This window comes from Rattus norvegicus, chromosome 5 (genome assembly GCF_021556685.1).
Source record: "Rattus norvegicus strain SHRSP/BbbUtx chromosome 5, alternate assembly SHRSP_T2T, whole genome shotgun sequence".
In the NCBI taxonomy this organism is placed as follows: Eukaryota; Metazoa; Chordata; class Mammalia; order Rodentia; family Muridae; genus Rattus; species Rattus norvegicus.
The window spans coordinates 66,774,136-66,792,027 of record NC_141538.1 but is presented as its reverse complement, the minus strand read 5'-3'; the positions used below and the strand labels follow the sequence as shown (position 1 = coordinate 66,792,027).

Here is a 17,892-nt window from a genome sequence, read left to right as displayed (position 1 = left end):
CAAGATCAGATGAGACTCTCTAGCCTTCTAGGCGCCAGGAACTCTGAGATCTCTGGTCCTCTCATATGAATAAAGCCCAAGCTCATTAAAGAGACAGACACTGGGTGGGTGCATCACGGAGAGATGGGGGTGAGTTTGAGAAAGTTTTGTGATTCTGGAGCTTCCTGGAGCGTTTCACCCATAAGTGAAACACGTCCTAGGGTTGAATCTTTGGGTATAGCATAGTTGCTACTAAGTAGTCAGCAAGCCTCTTCTGAGTGGCCATCCACGGGTCCTCAGACCCTTCAGAATAGAACCACAAGAAAGATCAGAGCCCCGAGGAGGAAGCAAGAGCTGCCCTCCTACCATTCGCTTTACCCCAATCCTGTACCCGTGTCTGTATTCCTCACCCAACCATCAGGACTTGGCCCAGACAGGGAGAAAATAAGAGAGTTGCTTCCCACCTGGTTCTCAGCCTACTCCATAGATCTGACACAGAAGACCTGAGTCTGGAGACCATGAGTTAAGGACAGGAGGGGACCTGCGGGGTTCTTCATCTACTGAAAGTTCTAGGAAGTGGCCTGAAAGAGGGCATCATTGAAGAGGATCCAGAAGGGAGGCCAAGTGAGGAAAGCTAAGATTTGAGTGATTTGGGGAGGGAAGAAAAAGAGACTGTGAGGAGCAGAGTTCCTGGCTCCATAGGGTTAGAAATATCAGGCCATCCACAGGCCAATTTCAGGCTAAACACAGGAGCACATTTAATCTGATGGATTCCATACCTCAGGTAAGGAGGTCGAGGGCAAAGGAGATGAATGAAGCCCATTCGCCTTCTCTCTTTGGAGCAGAGGCCCTCAAACATCAGAACCAGGAGACTTAAATTTACATGACAGGCAGCAGGGTAACTCGAGGGCTTCTGAGGAAAGCTCCCCTGACCATTTTAGGAGGAATCTCTCCTTCTCCTCCAGCGGTTGCCCTGATAATCAGCCCCCCTTCCATTCCCTTGCCAAGGAGAGGGTGGGACTGGGTGACTTGGAATGCAGAGTGCATGTGGGAGTTTGGCAGTGGCAGGAGACACACTTGCCTGCATTCTCTCAGCACTTGGCATGTACGCCTTGGGCAAATCAAGCTGCCCTGGGAACGGCCCGGGGCGTCCCCACAGATGCTCTGGTGTAGATCCAGCCAGGGCAAGGAAGCTGCTACAGCAGAAAGAGCTCCCAGCTGTAGCAGGCAAGGTGAAATCATGCTTGCACTCTCTAAAGCAATAATAATAATAATAATAATAATAATAATAATAATAATAATAATAATAATAAAAAAATGGAAAAAGAGGGCAGGGTCACCTTGAAATCTAGGAAGGATTTTGGAAAATACCAAGTCCCTAAGATGAGCAAACACAGATCCAGGAATGTCAAATTCCCAAACCACCCAGGCCACGCCCACCCGAGGCTCCAAAGAAGGGAGAGATGGCGAAAATGCCATGCAAGGTGCTTGAAGACAGCGAGAAGATGCCCGCTGGAGAAATGAGTGCACCAAACCTGTCCAGGGGCTTGCCGTCCTCGGTAATGATCTGAATGCTGCTCGTGAGGGGACAACAAACAATGTGCATTAAAAAAAGTCCTCTGCGGTTGTTACCAAAGACACTACATCTTTGTAGAAATGTTCTGGCCCAAGCATGCAGAGGCCTGCCCTCAGAGAGTTGCTGGAGAGCCTGGCTCTGAAGTGGGATTTGAGTTTAAGGGAACAGCCAAGACAGATGGTGGCCAGGACAGATGGTGACCCCAGAGTCATATTTTGAAACAGGCTGACTCTTGTTTAACTCAGATGAAAGGACAACCTGACAGTCTCCAAATGTTTGCCGGAGGAAGAACTCACGGCCTCGAGGAAGCTGCAAGGGAATCTGCAAGGTGCTAGAGGCACCAAGAAGTGGAATGAAGAGACAGGAACGGTGCAGGGACCAGAGGATGGCCAGCCTCCCACAGCGCTGCAGAGAGTAAGAGAACCAGCAAGACCCTGCTGATCGCCTCCTAGCTGGGGACCTTGGGGTCATCCTTCAACGTCTCTGAGCCTAAGTCTCTATGCAGGCACTGGGATGATACAATCCCTAGCTCTCAGGACTGTGGTGCGTGGTGAATGTCATGATTAGAAAGTGCCTACCCCTGCCAGTCCTGGACATTCAGAAAGAACAGGTCAGATGTGAGCCTGCTCCCATAGCACAGGTGTCCACACTGAGCTCCTTAAACTGTCTGGGAGCCAGCACACTGTGAGCTTCAGAACACAGGTGCCTGGCCTCAGCTCCAATGGGGGTTTGGGTGATGTCCCAGGCCTTGGTGTTTCGGGAAGCTCCCAGGCCTACTGCTGCCCAGAAGAGTGAGGTTTCAGCTACTCCCAGTGCTGGGCAGATGCTCTCATCAGACTCAGCATCCCCCACTGGCTCTCATGCAGTCTGCTCCTCTGCCCAGATGTAGATCCCACACCTGAGAAAGGTGCTCAGTCACAGTACTAGTAAGGGACTGAGCTGGGATCTGAAGTCCATCTAACGACTGCAGAGCTCACTGCTAGCCACGCTCCTGGAGGGGACAGACAGACAGACAACTGTGTTGTCTGTGCTCAAATGTTCTCAGAAACTCCAAGAAAGGGGTGAGGGCTGCACTCACCCAGACAGTAGCAGACAGTTCTAGACTTGGTCCTGAAACCCTGTATTGCTGACAGTGGCTGTTCAATACCTTTTCCCACCAGCAGTTTGGGAGAGCCCAGAGAGACCATCACCAACGCCCAGATGCTAGAAATGTGCAGGACCCATGAGAAAGGAGGGCTAGCCAGGCTAGGTACATGGATGATAAACTGTGCTTTCACCCACAAGGAGCCAATGCGTGGCATAAACCACACTGGGTAGGAGGTTGCCTCCAAAGGGTGATTCTTCGAAATCTTGAGCTTGGGGCAGCACTGGCTGGATTCCCGCATGCATATTCATGAGGTGAATTTTTCACATTCCACCCAAGCTTCCCATGTGAGAGCAGCCCCACTCACTTATTCCTGGAAAGGTAAGCACGGCTGAGAAGGCAAGCAAAAGAAGCCATTATCACACACACACACACACACACACACACACACACACACACACACGCATGCACACATATACACAAAACACACCTACACACCACACACACACACACACACCACACCACACACACACCATACCACACACACACACATACACAACACACACATGCACACAACACACACAACACACCACACACACACCACACCACACACACCACACATACACAACACACACACCACACCACACACACACACACACACTCACACACACACTCACACACACGCACCGGTGTTCATGCAGCAAGCATTTATGGAGCACCTGCGATATGGCAGGCGCCATTCTAGATGCTGGAGGTGCAACAGTGACAGACACAAGTCATTTTGGAACTTAGAGTTCTCTTACAAGACTTTGGACCACAATGGTCTCCACATCGTCATCCGGTACACAGTGGTCTCCACGTTGTCATCCAATACATGGCCCTAACACACGTGGGCTATGAATGGAGTAAAAATTTTCCCAAGTACGCTCTGGCATCTTCCACAATTTGGGAACCTCGGTTCTACATAAAATACCATCTCTACCCAAGCTTCACATCATCAGAGAGCAAGGACCCCACACCTGTGGGCCTGAGTTAGCCAACAAGCCACAGGAGCTTAGAAACTCAAGGAGATCCTCCTGCTTCAAAGCCCTTCAGCTTTCCCTTCATAACACACGGGTGTTTGTGTCTCTTAGTGGCGTTCCAGATTACTCCCCAGTTGCGACTGGTCTCCTACCCCAACTTCCCAACCACTGAATGAACTGCGTGCTCCAGGGAATAGACAATGTGGTTCTTTGCAGGCCTTTGTTACCACGCCAGGAACCACTGCACAGCAGTCAGAGGCCACTAAAGGGATGGCTGGTGGAGGGGGCACTACAGGGCTCTCTTCCCATGGGTGCAGCTGTCTCTGAAGGAATGGCTCCCTTAGTCTCCCACCCAGACACTCCCCCCTCCCTACCCAGACACCACCCCCACCCCACCACTGGGACCTAGCTCCCTCCTCTGTCTCAGCAAGAACCCAAGGCTGACTCATACCGCATTTACATTCTCAACACCCTCCACAGAGCAGGGTGATACCTAGTACTGTGAAGTGGAAACTTCTAGTTCATTGGAAAGTTAGCTATGCCAAATGATGTTTTGCTGGGGCACACAGGTGAAAGGATGGCTTGCTAAAGCAAACACACGGAAGACTCTTGTCCTGAAGGTGAAAGGACGTTTGGATATAGCAGACGTGTGAAAGGACCCGTGATGAAGGAGTATAGATATGGCCCCACAGACAGTAGGGGACGAGCACTGAGCCTTGGTTTGCTCTGCCTCGCTCTTCTGCACTAATGACACTCATGTATTGGTTCGCCTTGCATAGCGATGTTGAGCTCAACTTGTGATAACTTCAACATTGAGAGAAGCTCAACAAGAACTGCTCATGAGGTTCCAACAGCAGCTTGCCACTTTTGCGGCCTCACCTTAGGCCTGTTGGTGAGCCTAGTGGTTTCTTCGGGATTGAACTACAGCTGCCTGGTGTCTGCTTGCTGAAAGAGCTGAACTGTGGCAGCCAATTCATGCCTGCTGTCTGCCTGCCTAGAAGACTGGTCTGCAGCTGCTGAGTCATATTTGGTGTTTGTTACAGGACTGAACTGCTACCAAAGAAGATTGAGCTCACCCACAGCAAACTATTACTGAGCAGGTCCACCTCCTTCATATCCCAATAACTCTTCTCTTCCGCTATCTCTGCTGGGTAGTGGGCTAGAGGAAAGGTTAAACCCTTTTTAAAAGTGGGTTGTGAAAAATTTCCTCCACTGGAATCAGTACATTCTCCTATAAGCAGAGGTAGAAACAAGGCAGGTGCCCAAACCCAGAGTTCCCCTCTACACTCCTCCAGGACCCAAGGCCTTCATCCTATGTCAATCCCTGAGCCGTGAGGACCTTATGAAACCTGAGGGGCCATGGTACCTACTCTAGGCTATTGTTGGAGCTTCCACCTTCCTTCTTTGTGCACGCTGGGCAAGGCAGGCTGGCCCTTTAAAACGTTTTTAAATTTTTATTTTATGTATATGAGTGTTTTGCCTGCATGTATGCCTGTGCACCACATAGGTGCCCGGGACCTGTAATGGCCACTAGCAGCAGCATTGGATCTAGCCTGGGGCTAGAGTTACAAATATCTGAGAGTGCTGGGAACTGAACCTGGTTCTCTAGAAAAACACTCAATGCTTTTAACCACTGAGTCATCTCTCTGGCCCCAGCAGGCTTCTTCTTAACTCTTTCTCCCAACTTGGATCCCTTCACCTGGAGATCTGGATGGCTCAGCTCTATCTACCCAGCGTCCTTCCCTGAATAAATCTGTTCATCCTTTGGACCACATCTTACAGGTCACACTTTGGGAAGACTTCCCTGGTGCCCTCATACAGATGAAAATATCCTGTACTTAAGACTGTTTTTCTTAAGACTAGGTTTTGCCTTGTAGCCCAGGCTGGCTTAAAACTAGTTACCCTCCTGCCTCCCCCTTCTTCTGAGTGCTAAGGTAAAAGCATGCACTCCCATGTCTGGTTCCTATTCTTCAGACCCATTTGCCATTTATCATCACCAAAGGATTGTTAGGGATGAATTGTTAGTGTTAGCATTCCCCATTGGAACCAGGCCTGCCTGTCCATCATTTTATACCCAACACATCGTAAATCACCTTGCGTACAGTAAATGTTTAAGTGAAAGCAAAGGAATAAATGGATGAGTCTGAAAAACCTACCAGGCTTCCACAGGTGGATGAGCCTTTTCTACCACAGAACTTCACAAGTGTTTCTGTCCACCCATCTTTGCTTAGCAGACTCAACTCTCCCACATCTAATTACAGTTGTTGTTCTCCTGTCCCTGAAGGGTCAACAGCCCTAACCTTCAAAGGTGAGTGGCATTGACATGAACCCCTCCAAGTCCTCAGTGAAATGAGCTTGCAGGTGAATTCTGTCACCTAACAGAGACAGCCAACCTGGAATGAAGCCACCTGAGGACTTACTGGTGACACTGAGCTTGGGCCTCAGCCCTGTGACCTATAAGGATGTCATGCTAGAATCCAGCTGCTGCTCACGTCATAATGCCTTCAGCAGCCTTTTCTCCCTCACAGTTGTCTAAAATAAGGTTCTGGGGTGGATATTGTGAGTCCCCAGCTGACAGACTTCCAGGTGCCAGAATCTCTCACCTGGGAAGTGGCTTTACATCAAAAGGGGGTTTGGTAGTCACACATCCCGCTCTCCACTACTTTCTCTGATCCTGCCTGGGAATCAGAAACCACCAGGCTGGTGCTGCAAAACTTCCCCATTCTCTCAGAGAGTTATAAGAAGTGAGGGACCCTCACTTCTGACACACAGGCCCCAATTTCCTCCCTTCAGACCCCCACCATGCTGTACCCATCTGTCCATGACGTCAGTAAGTGCTCTAATATACGCCACACTCCCCAGCTTGCCTATGTCCCTCTCACACCCACTCCAAGAAGTTTTGCCCTTTTGAGTGTTTACCACATGCACTGTGCAGAGCTGGGGGCGGGGGGAGGGGGAAGGGGAGGATCAACATGCACTGTACTGAGTTGAGGGGAGAGACCATCGCTGCATCTACTGATCACAGTAGTCTTCGATACATTCTTATCCCTCCTGCTACAGATGGAGAAACCGAGGTTTGCAGTGATGAAGAAGCCATCCAAGGTCACCAACTGTTAGCTCATGGAGCCTGGAACCCAGCCAGCTCTGCCAGACTTGCACACTCCCCAGGCTACAGAGACCTGTGGATCACACTTCGGCATCAAATGCATTGCCCAGGGGCATCGAAAGCACAAAGTCTGGTGCTGTATCCCTAACTAGCTCAGGGTAATACCCATGTTGCCAGCTCAGGGACCACCACAGTGCAAGGAGCAAGTCTGTGGAGAACATGAGGCTTGTAAGGATGAGAACGAGCCCGCCTGTGATCTCAGAGACCAGCAAGGGACTCAGCGGGGCCGGAGCCAGAAGCCAGGAGAGACGGGAGAGGAGAGGGTTTGGCTGTAGCCCAGGCAGTGTAGAGCTCACTGCTGTAATGGAAAGTGAGAGGGACTTGAAGAAGAAGAAAGGACAAGATAGGACATGTGCTTTGGCCAAGTCTCTCTGACTGCACAGAAAAATGAACCAGAGGTCAGAGAGAGGCAACACCCGACTGTCAGAGAGACAAGACCCCAAGGGTGGCAAGAGGGTGGGAGACAGTGAGGGCATGCCACACAGGCAGAACTCATGTCTTTCAAACATGGCCATCACGATCTTCCCAGTGCTAAAAGTGCTCCAACTGTCTCCACGCAGACCCACAGCTGGCAGCAGGTGTGGGCTCCCATCGCAACAGTCTTAACAGAACCAACCACCCTTAGAAACATATCCAGCAACCACTGTTTCCATCCAGCCATGTGGGCTCCATCTCATCCAGTTTTCCCCTCCCTCAGCAGATAAAAGTGTTTGCAGACACAAGGTGAACAGGACTTGGCCAGGCCTAGACCCAAACAACTACACCAAGAAGCCACTGCTGGACATCATAGAGTAGAGACGATGAAGACATTCGGTCGCAAATTTGATAGCAGCTCATGTCTGCAAACGTTAAACCAACGAAACCAACTGTGTTTTTCAATCAGGAAGCTTGAATCCCAAAAAGGGTCAGGAGACTCTGAAATGGAGCCATGAGCTGGAGTCAACTTAACCTGAAGTAAAATTAGAAAATTTGTCACATGGAAAAACTGTGCAGGGAGAAATGATTCCTTTTTCCCTGTGCTTTCTGCAGGAGAATGAGTAATTTGGCATTTTGACTCGGCGGCCAGAGCAGCTAAAGTCTCTGTTTGGTACCAAATATACACAGTTGTTCAGCAGATTTGAGGCCTGCTCATGAATGGACTGTCAGTGAGAGAGGACGTGCTTGGGACCAGACAGCTGGGTTGAGCCCTGCTCGGTCACAACGATGCCCTCATTTGTCACAAAGTTGGGCCAAACCGAACACAGACATGCTAAAATGTTCTTGCCGATGGTGGCGTAGAATTCACCTGGTGTGACCTCTTCGTTTCTCAGATCGGGAAAGTGAGGCCCAGTGATAGAGAGAAGCTTGCATGGGCAGAGAAAGAACACAGGCTCTGGCTGGTCTCTGTTACAACCCTCCTCCTGGCCATAGCTGCCTCCTGCGCACAGCGAGCTTGAGGGGCGTGGGGATTCTGTGGTCGGCACTAACCTGGGTCAAAGTTGCATGAAGGACTCCTTCAACAAGAGTAGTCACCCAAGTTCAACCCACAGGCCAGGCACATGCTAAGTGCTTTGCTCTCTTCACCCTGATCTCATGCCTTCAGAACATGAAGTAGGGCTCCCCAAGGATTCAGAGCAAAGGTCTGAGAGACCAGGCCAGAGCAGCACTCAGTAGGACCACAGATGGAGTAGGAATAATTACTGTATTCACTGCCTTGTCCTGCTTTTATCCATTGCCATGAACTCAGTGGCTCAGACCAGCAAAGACTTAGCTGGACGTTAGAGAGCCAACAGGTCTTGCCCCCAATAAGGGGGCACAGAAGGATTTTTTTCCTAGAAGCTTCCAGGGGAAAATCTGTGCCCTTGCTGGATCCAGCCCCTTCAGGCTGCCTACATTCTTTCCTTGGCTTGTGACTCGCTGTTCAAGTTGCCCTCACTTACACCCTCCCAGCCTCCCTCCACCTCTACTTCTCTCTTCCACTCAAGGACCTTGTGGATGTACTCAGTCCAACCAGATGACCCAGGGTGGTGTCTCTTCACCTGAGACCTTAATTCTGCTTTGCCACATTGCCTGATACAGGGCTGGGGTTGGATATGAACTCTTCTGGAAGACTGTTGCTCTGCCTATTACAGTGATTATCGTGGGAAAGATTTTAGTCAGGACCAACGTAATCCGAAACAACAACAACAATAATTGATAAATTCCACCATGAGATCATTAAGATGCAGGTTCTGACTCACCGGGTTCTAAATGGGGCCAGAGACTCTGGCTTTCTATGTCCCCAGGTGGTGCTGGTTCACAGACCACAACAGAACAGAAAGATGCCAGGACTGTGAAGGATGTGAGAGGAACGCCAGTGTAGATGCTGGACTTGGAGTAGACCTGGGTGCTCCTGTTGAGCTGAGACTCAACTGTCTCTCCCACAATAGGGCTATTGGGAGAGTTGGATGTGTTACACACACACACACACACACACACACACACACACACACTCTAATTCACAATGTATTTATGTGTACACCATGTATACCTAAAGCCAGACACACACGGACACAATACATAGAAGCTTATATATACAGACAATTTATATATGAAACACAGATGCATATAGATGCTTAATATGCATATAATCTCTATGTATACCATACAATTACATATATTCATAGCTGATAATTATAAACTGCACAGATGTCATATGTACTTATCGTTGATAAATATGAAACATGCACATTTCTGTAACCAGAGTATGTATTTAACCTATAGAGCAGTTTTCTCCAGGGAGAGTCACTGGATAGAGCAACCACAGGCCAGGGCAGGCCCCACGCCCAGACTGGTAGCCAATGCAAAACAGACTCTGCTGAGGGTAGAGAAGCAGAGGGGCTGTCCACATCACAAGGTGCCAGATTGTAGATTGTTTTTGTCTTGTTGGCTTTCTTTTTCTTTTGATTTTCACTTGTTCTGATTTCTTTGGAGAGAGAGAAATGGAGAGAGAAAAACATAGAGTTGGGATGGACATGGAGTTGAGAGTCTGAAAGGAGTTGGTGGGAATGCGATTGAAACATAGCATATGGCAAATTTGAATAAAAACGCATAGAACTCAGCATCCAGGTCTATGCGAAGCTCTCTAAGTCCCAGAGTGCAAACTTAGAAGGCTCTGTTGTAGATGTGACTCTCTGTTTTCAATTCGCACTCTGACCTCCAGCTAGCTGAGCTAGTCACTGTACTTCTCTGGAATGGACAGAAGGCCAGAGGCAAGCTGCTGCAAGTCTGAGTGACTGAGGGTAGAGAAGCAGAGGAAGGCGGAGAAGCAGAGGAAGGCGGAGAAGCAGAGGATGGTGGAGAAGCAGAAGAAGGTAGAGAAGCAGAAAGTACTGATGAAATGCCTGCTCATCAGCGGATCTCAGAATTTCCCCTCTAGCAGATGGAAACATCTTGTTAGCCCAGGCTAGTCTCAGACTCAGCATATAGCTGAGAATGACCTTGAACTTCTATCGAGTGCAACCACCGTGTGGTGTACACTGGCTGGGGATTGAACCAAGGGTTTTGTGCATGCTATGCAAGCTCCCTAACACTTTGCTGCATTTCTAGCCAGAAAACACACACTCTTCCTGACTTGGCCATGTTGTAAGTCTTGCTTTCAGCTACTCACCACCTCCTACCACCAGAAAGAATGACTAAGTAGCCTCCAGCACACAGATGTTCATGTCAAAGGACTTAGGATGCTGGGTTTTCTCTGGGATCACCTCAGCCCCAGGCTTTGAAGATTCACTCTTCGATGAATTTGAGTGCTCAATGTGGGCTTTGGGTGCTGTGGCCTATGCTGGGGAAACAGGTAAGTAAAACAAAGGTCCTACCTCCCAGGAACCCATAGTGAGGCGGGAGGGGGTTAATGAGGCATTGAGCTTGGCCGTCAGTGACTGGCTCCTGACTCATTTCTAATCCTGTCCCAACTTACAGATGAGAAAGACTGAAACTCGTCACTCAAAGGGAAGCGGCAGAGCTAAGATTTGAGCCCAGAACTCTGGAGACCAGAGGCATGAACCACACATCCTAAATCTCTTCCTGGGCACCAGCTCTGCCACCTGGGTTATGGTTAAATATAGACTCTATCCAGGATTCAGGACCATTTCCTTCTAAAAGAACTGGAGGATTTTCTCGGCTTTGTGTGTGTGTGTGTGTGTGTGTGTGTGTGTCTGCTGTCTGTCTGTCTGTGTTGCTGTTTTGAGACAATATCTCACTATGTAGCCTAGGTTGGTCTTGAAGTCCTAGTAAATTCTCCTGCCTCAGCTTTCTAAGTGCACCATGCCCCGCTTGGATTGGTTGTTATTAACACTGCTGCTTCTCAGCACTGGTTGAACCAGACGCTTTTAAAACCCTGTTTGAATGAAGAGCAACAACTGGGCATTGGTTCTTTTGGAATCTCCAGGGTGCTTCTAGGGGGTTGTAGATACCCAGTTTGTGACCTGCACATTCACATTCTAATTTTATGGGGGGGGGACCTTCTAGCGTTTACAAGGCACTGCAAAAATGCGTGACTAGATGGAGAAGAGGAGCCCCATCTCCATTTGGCTAAGGTGGGAGCGTGAGGAAGTGTGTAGAGCCTGGAAGAAGCATGGGGAAGCATGCAGACCCTGGAGGAGCATGGAGAAGCATGCAAACCCCGGTGGGAGCATGGAGAAGTATGCAGACCCTGGCCCTTGGTTGTTGCTATTCTCTCATTTAGGCTTGAAGAGGCAGCAGCCCAGGTCAAAGGCAGGAGGCAGAGGCTTTCTCCATGACTGTGGCCTGACTGTAAATTACCACGGCCTGACCAAAGACGACAACAAAGCCTCTGAACATTTGTTTTAGTAATCTGTGTTTGCTAATAACCACAGTGGTCATCGGAGACGATATCTCGGTCACCGCAGTAGGATCTGCAATGAGCCAGCAGCAGCAGTTAGAGGCCTGCAAGAGAACCAGCCTAACCGCTGTATCTACACCACGCAACGCTGGTTCAATCACAGAGACAACCAGGGAATGTTTAACGCTCTCGAGGAAGCATCTCAGCAAGTATTAAGGGAAGAGAGCAATCAACGGAACACTCTCTTCTCTAACATATGGGCCGATTCACACGAGGGTAACGGTTGTGAAAGAGTGTCCCCCACGTGTGAGCAGGCTTCCTGATTGCCGAGTCATAGTCACAAGATAACATGTGATCTTTATTTAAACCAAAAGTTCTGCAGGGTGTGGTGGTGCAGGCCTTTAATCCCGGCACTTGGATGCAGAGGCAATGGAATTCCTGAGAGTTCGAAGCCAACTTGGTCCATAAATGAGTCCAGGAGCTCTAGGGCTCTGTTATATGGGAAAACTCTGTCTTGAAAAACCAAAACCAGAACAAAACTCGTTTTGTTTTGGTTTTGCTTTCAGTTTTTTTTTTTTTGTTTGTTTGTGGTTTTTTGTTTTTGTTTTGTCTCCAGGCTTTTGTAGTGACTATGTACACTTCAATCACTTTTTATGGTATTCGAAAACAATCTCCTAAAGGCTGACTATTGAACGGTGTAGCATGTCCAATTCCAGTGCTGGAGAGGTGGGGACAGAAGGATCCCTGGGTTACCCTGGCCAGTTAGTATAGCTTACTTGGTGAATTCCAGGTCAGTGAGATACTCTGTCAGACTCAAAACAAATACAAAAGATATAGATGGCACTTGGGGTTGACACCCAAGGTTGTCCTTTGATCCCCATATGCATGTGCGCACACACACACACACACACACACACACACACACACACACACACACTGGTTATACCCTTCTATCTTCCCCCATTTTCAGTGGAACCGGATGTCCCTAGTTTAGTAGTGCACAAGCTTTCTGTGAGCCTATGGGGACACTCAGAACAAGCCTTCAGCACACAAGCCATCTCCCCTACCCAAGCCTCCACTACTGGCATGTGGGTCTCTCCCAGAAGGCGCAGTGAATCTGCCACTCTCACTACCCCACCTCCACTCCAGGGAGCCCTAAGAAAACAGGACAGCCAGGAATTACGGGGGAGGAGACAGACATCTCTACAAGCAGTCAGAAGGGTAGGCCAATTCAAAGACATTGTCAGGAGATACTTTGGGGAGGAAGCTAGTTTAAAGAGAATATAGTTCTGAGACTTTTCAGCTGGGCTTTCTTTGAGACCCTCATCAACAGGGAGGTCAATTCCCACAGTTGCTACCTGAAAGCCAGACTCTAGCCAAGCTTCCTAAACCCAGAAAGGTGCTCCCTACATCCTAAAGCTGGAGTCCTGGTCACTTAATAGTTCTTTCAGAACAGCTTTTTCTTCTTTTTTTACCCCATGTCACCATGGAGACAAAAGACTGAAGGGATTAGAATGGGTTGAGTTGAGTTTGCTGAGTTGTGTCCGGATGAGTTAATCTGAGTTGGGTTGTATTGAGTTGAATACAGTTGTGTTGGCTTAAGCTGCTTTCAGTAAGGTTGGATTTTACTGAATTAGATTACATTAAGTAGGGCTGAAAGGACTTGAACTGAATTTGGTTGTATTGGCTTGGGTTGGACTGAATTGGGTTGAATTGAATTTGGTTGGATTGGTTTGGGCTGGGCTGAATTGGGTTGAATTGAATTTGGTTGGATTGGTTTGGGCTGGGCTGAATTGGGTTGAATTGAATTTGGTTGGATTGGTTTGTGCTGGGCTGTGTTGGGATCAGTTGTGCCATGCTAGTTCAGTTGGAATAAAGAATTGGTTAGTTTTGTTGGATGGGGTTGGGTTGAGTTGGGTTGGGTTTAGTTGAGTAGAACTGAGTAATTTCTGCTGGGGAAGTCATGTGGGATGCACTCACAGAATTCCACTGGCCCCATTATCCCCTCATTATATGTTGCTCAGGAATAGGTCTGGGCCTTCTTGTAAGTTCTACTCTTATCCTAGACTGCTTGTTCTTTCTTTAATGAGGGGCAGAATCTAGTCAGCTAGTAAACCTGACTCCCCTGAAGAACACCTCTGACACCATCTTGGTTTTCCTGGGCTCTGTTGATAGCAGCGGTTCCCATTCCTCAGTCATGTGCTCCGACTGCAAAGTCCTGTGTGTATACATTCTCCTCAGCTGTTGATGTCTCTCACTGAATTGTGTGAGATTGACTGCCTTTGCCCACCCTCACCCACCCTCACCAGAATACTCCTGGAGACCAGTCATTTCCTGAGGCAGCTATCTAACAACTGACCTACGAAAGAATTCAGACCCTCGATGGCTCAGGGGTAAAGGTGCTTGTTCCCAAGGCTGATGGCCTGAGTTCCATCCCCAGGACTCACATGATAGAAGGCAAACCAAGAAGGAAGCTGTCTTCTGACCTCCACAAATGCTCTGTGGCAGGTATGCATGCACAATAATCAATCAATCAATCAATCAATACATGATTTTTTAAAAAAGAATCCATGTCTTAGTGGATAAACCCAGGTGAATTCTCTCACCTGGCTTTGATTGTTGAATCATCAAAGCTATAGGGGTTTAAACACACACACACACACACACACACACACACACACACACGCACAAAGGCAGTACACACATGTTTTTTAGTGGAAGTAAAGAATAATATAGAAATTGAAGAATTAAATTTATTTTGCTAATTTTTAAAAACCTGTATAAGGAAACCACACAATGGGGCAAGAACTCACACTCTGTAACTTAGGAATCCTGGCTCCCACGTAGAACAAAACTGACTTTATCTTTGGCCCATGGATGGACTGGGTGGTAACCATCAAAGTTAAATTCAGAAATTCAGCCAGAAGAGGAAAGGTGACTGTCCCGCCCTTGACTACAGTGGCCATCAGAAATAAGAGGCTAGACGAGCCAGCAAATAAATGGGTCACCTAACTCAGACAATCACAAATGGCAGGGAGCAGGCTGCCAAGGGTTCAAATCCCAGACCACCCAGTTATGAAGTTATAGAAGGAGGCTGCAGGTCCCTTAGAGCTCCCTGATTTCTCAGTCACTCTGCAGTTGTGAGGGTTGTGGAGGTTCAACATGGCTTACGGACCATGGAGAATATGGTAAGGTATTATACTAATGAGAAAACTCAGACGTGTTTGCTCCTGCCTCGATTTATTACAAAGCCCCATTGGGTATCCTCTTGTGCCAGGCCCTGTGATAGATTCTGGGGCTCAGAGTTAGACAAAGCCCAGGCCTGTCTCATGACTTTTCCCGTACAGCAAGGGATTGTGGGAGGTCACAACACAGTCTGAGTTCCCTGTCACTGAGAGGCACCCATGGGCAGAGAGGGACTGCATCCAGGGCAGAATCCTAAGGGAAGATGGGATTGCCAGATGAAGTAGAACAGGAGCATGATCAAAAGGGCAGTGTGTGGGCAAAGAGAAAGATGTCAGCATCGAGCCTCTCCTTCAGAAACCATAGCTGCCCATGAGAGGAGGTGGGTCTCTCAAGCAAGAAGCAGCAAAAGGGCATCTTAGATATAGTTAGGGCAAGTAAACCAGAGGTTGCCATGATTTAGTTTCTGTGTGAAATTCATCGGCACATATAAGGACCTCATTCTGATCTCAGGTGGGTGAATCCACTCTCTGTCACTTCAACACGCCACAGTCAGGTTCCACATCATGCCACTCGCTCACACCATAGCCGGGCACCAGACCATGTCACTCTCTCACACCATGGTGAGTTTCTGCGCCACATCACTCGGGTGGCTCCAAAGAAAACAGAGAGGAAGAAGTGTTGCTGATGTTGCTGGCAGGAACCTAAAAGGGTGAAGCCACCAGGGTGAAGAGTTTGGGAGATGCTCAAAACCACAGTCTTTGAGACAGCGTCTGGCTGTGCTACCTGGGCTTCACTTAACAGTCTGATGACTCAGACCCACATAAAAGCCAGGCCCAGCAGGACACATCAGTGATGCTGGGACTCTGAGACAGGAGGATCCCGGAACTTGCTGGCCAACAAGTAGAGCCTAATCTCTGAGATCCACGTTTAGCAAAAGACCCCATGTCCATATTTTAAAATAGTTTCACGTCAGTTTTCAACAGCCAGTCAAGATATACACATGGTTCATAAAACATACAAAGTATCGATCCACTAAGACGTGAGAAATGTGCTTGTGAGTAAAGTGTCTGCCACACAAGCATGAGGACCTGAGTCATCTATGTTAAAAACCGACCATCGTGTGCGCTTGCAACACCAGCAGGTGGAGGCGGGATGGTCCCTAGGGCCAGCTGGACAGGCGGTCTACACTAATAGGTGAGAGACCTTGTCTTAAAAACAAGGTGATGGTGTATATACACATGCTCACACTCACGCTCACACTCACACAGAGACAGAGAAGAGAAACACATGCACAGATGCACAAGTAAGGAAAATATAAATAAAGGCTTCATTAAGATTTCAACTAGACACTGTTAGAAATGTTGACATTAAATGCAGTGATGAGGCCAGATGCTGGCCAAGATACAGGGATGGGGATTCTCACTCCCTGATACCCACAACGGAGAAAGGCGTGCCAGCCGTGCCTGCTTCTGTGGAGAATATTCACCCCTGTGACCCTGACCACATCGAGATGGGAAGCTAAAGGAGATGTCTCCTATGCATGTGTCCTGAGATACACAGGAAAACAGTAGGTACCCAACTGTCAGATTCCGAAGGTACACGACAGCCCACGTGCTGTTGGAGGAAAGGGGGAAAGACCACAGTAGGTATAGTCATAGAGGGGGCTATTATACCACAGAGAAAATGTTTGCCTCATGCATGAACCTCAAAACCTCAACGTTCAGAGAAAACTAGAAACTGAACAATGCATCCTTTGTAGAAAAGGTTCAAAGACAAGAAAGATAGAGCCCAGGGATCTAGGGATGTGTATTTCCATTGTCTTCTTCTTGTTTAATGAAAAGAATTGACAACTCTAAAAATTCAGGTGACAATCACCCCTGAGAGACAGGGAACCCCACCCCTAACCAGGGCAGGGTGTTCTGCTTCCTGCTCTGTTTCTGCTGGGCTGGATTTCGAAGGCACACTCTTCTAAGTCGAGGTGTTTCCCTCAGGAGAAAGCAAAAGAAATAGATGACTTGCACACACCAGTACTTTAGTAACAGGCACAAGAGCACCCGCTCCAGCAACAGCGCTCACCCTCCATTCCAACCGAGCTATTTCACTGAGAGAAGAACCTGCAGCGCTGGCCAGCTACCTAGCCCTGACCATTCAGAGACACCGGGGGCCATGATGGCTGATACAGGAGGGGGGATGGAGAGCGCCCTCAGGATGAGGTAAATATGGAGTAAGATGTGACCTTTTCTTCCTACTTGTGAACTCAGAGCCTCCTGGGGGAGACCTGGGCCTGGCTGGGTGCTCAACCTGTTTGCTGAACCAGATGTTGCAACTCTCAAGCTGGGTAAATGCCGTTTCCTTTCTCGGTGTTCAGAACTAGAAGGAATACAGAGCTGAGTAAATCTTGCCATCCCATCTCACAGATTGGAAAATAGAGGCTCGGAAGGAGAATTGGTCCATGATGAAGCCTGGGTTTTCCAATCCTCAAAACTGGGTCATGGAGGGGGCAACTAGGAAGCTTACAAAAATCTATTTTGTAATAAATCTGAAGATTACTGTACACCTGTGTTCCATACCCAACATAGGAGCTTTGCCCATGATAGCATTCAGGGACAGCAGGACAATTGAGCTGGAGACCCAGAGGAGCAGCCAGGACTCAGAACAACCTTCCTGGGGCAGCCAGCACTCGATGGGGCTGGCAGCCTGTAAGTGGTCAGCCATGTGCAGGCTGTGTCAGGCTTGTTGGGAACCAGATAAGAAGTTTCACCCACCTAAGACTGGATATCTGCAAAGTGCATATGTTTTGTTTGTTTGTTTGTTTGTTTTTTGTTTTGTTTTTCTAAGCAGCTTTGCTGAGGTCAGATGCACAGCCTGGTGAAGGCAGTTAAATGAGTTAATGCATCTGTATGAGACCACGGCTACCACAGTGCAGTCTTGTATCATTCCTTACGAAGACCCCAGCTGCCCATTTTAGTCAAACCTGCTCTCTTCCCTAGGTCTGGACAATTGAGGATGCCATCCATCTCTGTGGCCTTTTCCTTTTTAGAAATTCTGTTGAAGTGGGCT

General features: G+C 48.5%; 1 protein-coding gene across 1 annotated transcript in view; it reads right to left on the bottom strand.

The window, feature by feature from the left end:
- Col15a1 (collagen type XV alpha 1 chain) overlaps positions 1 to 17,892 on the bottom strand; it is a 105,054-nt gene that overhangs the window by 84,333 nt on the left and 2,829 nt on the right.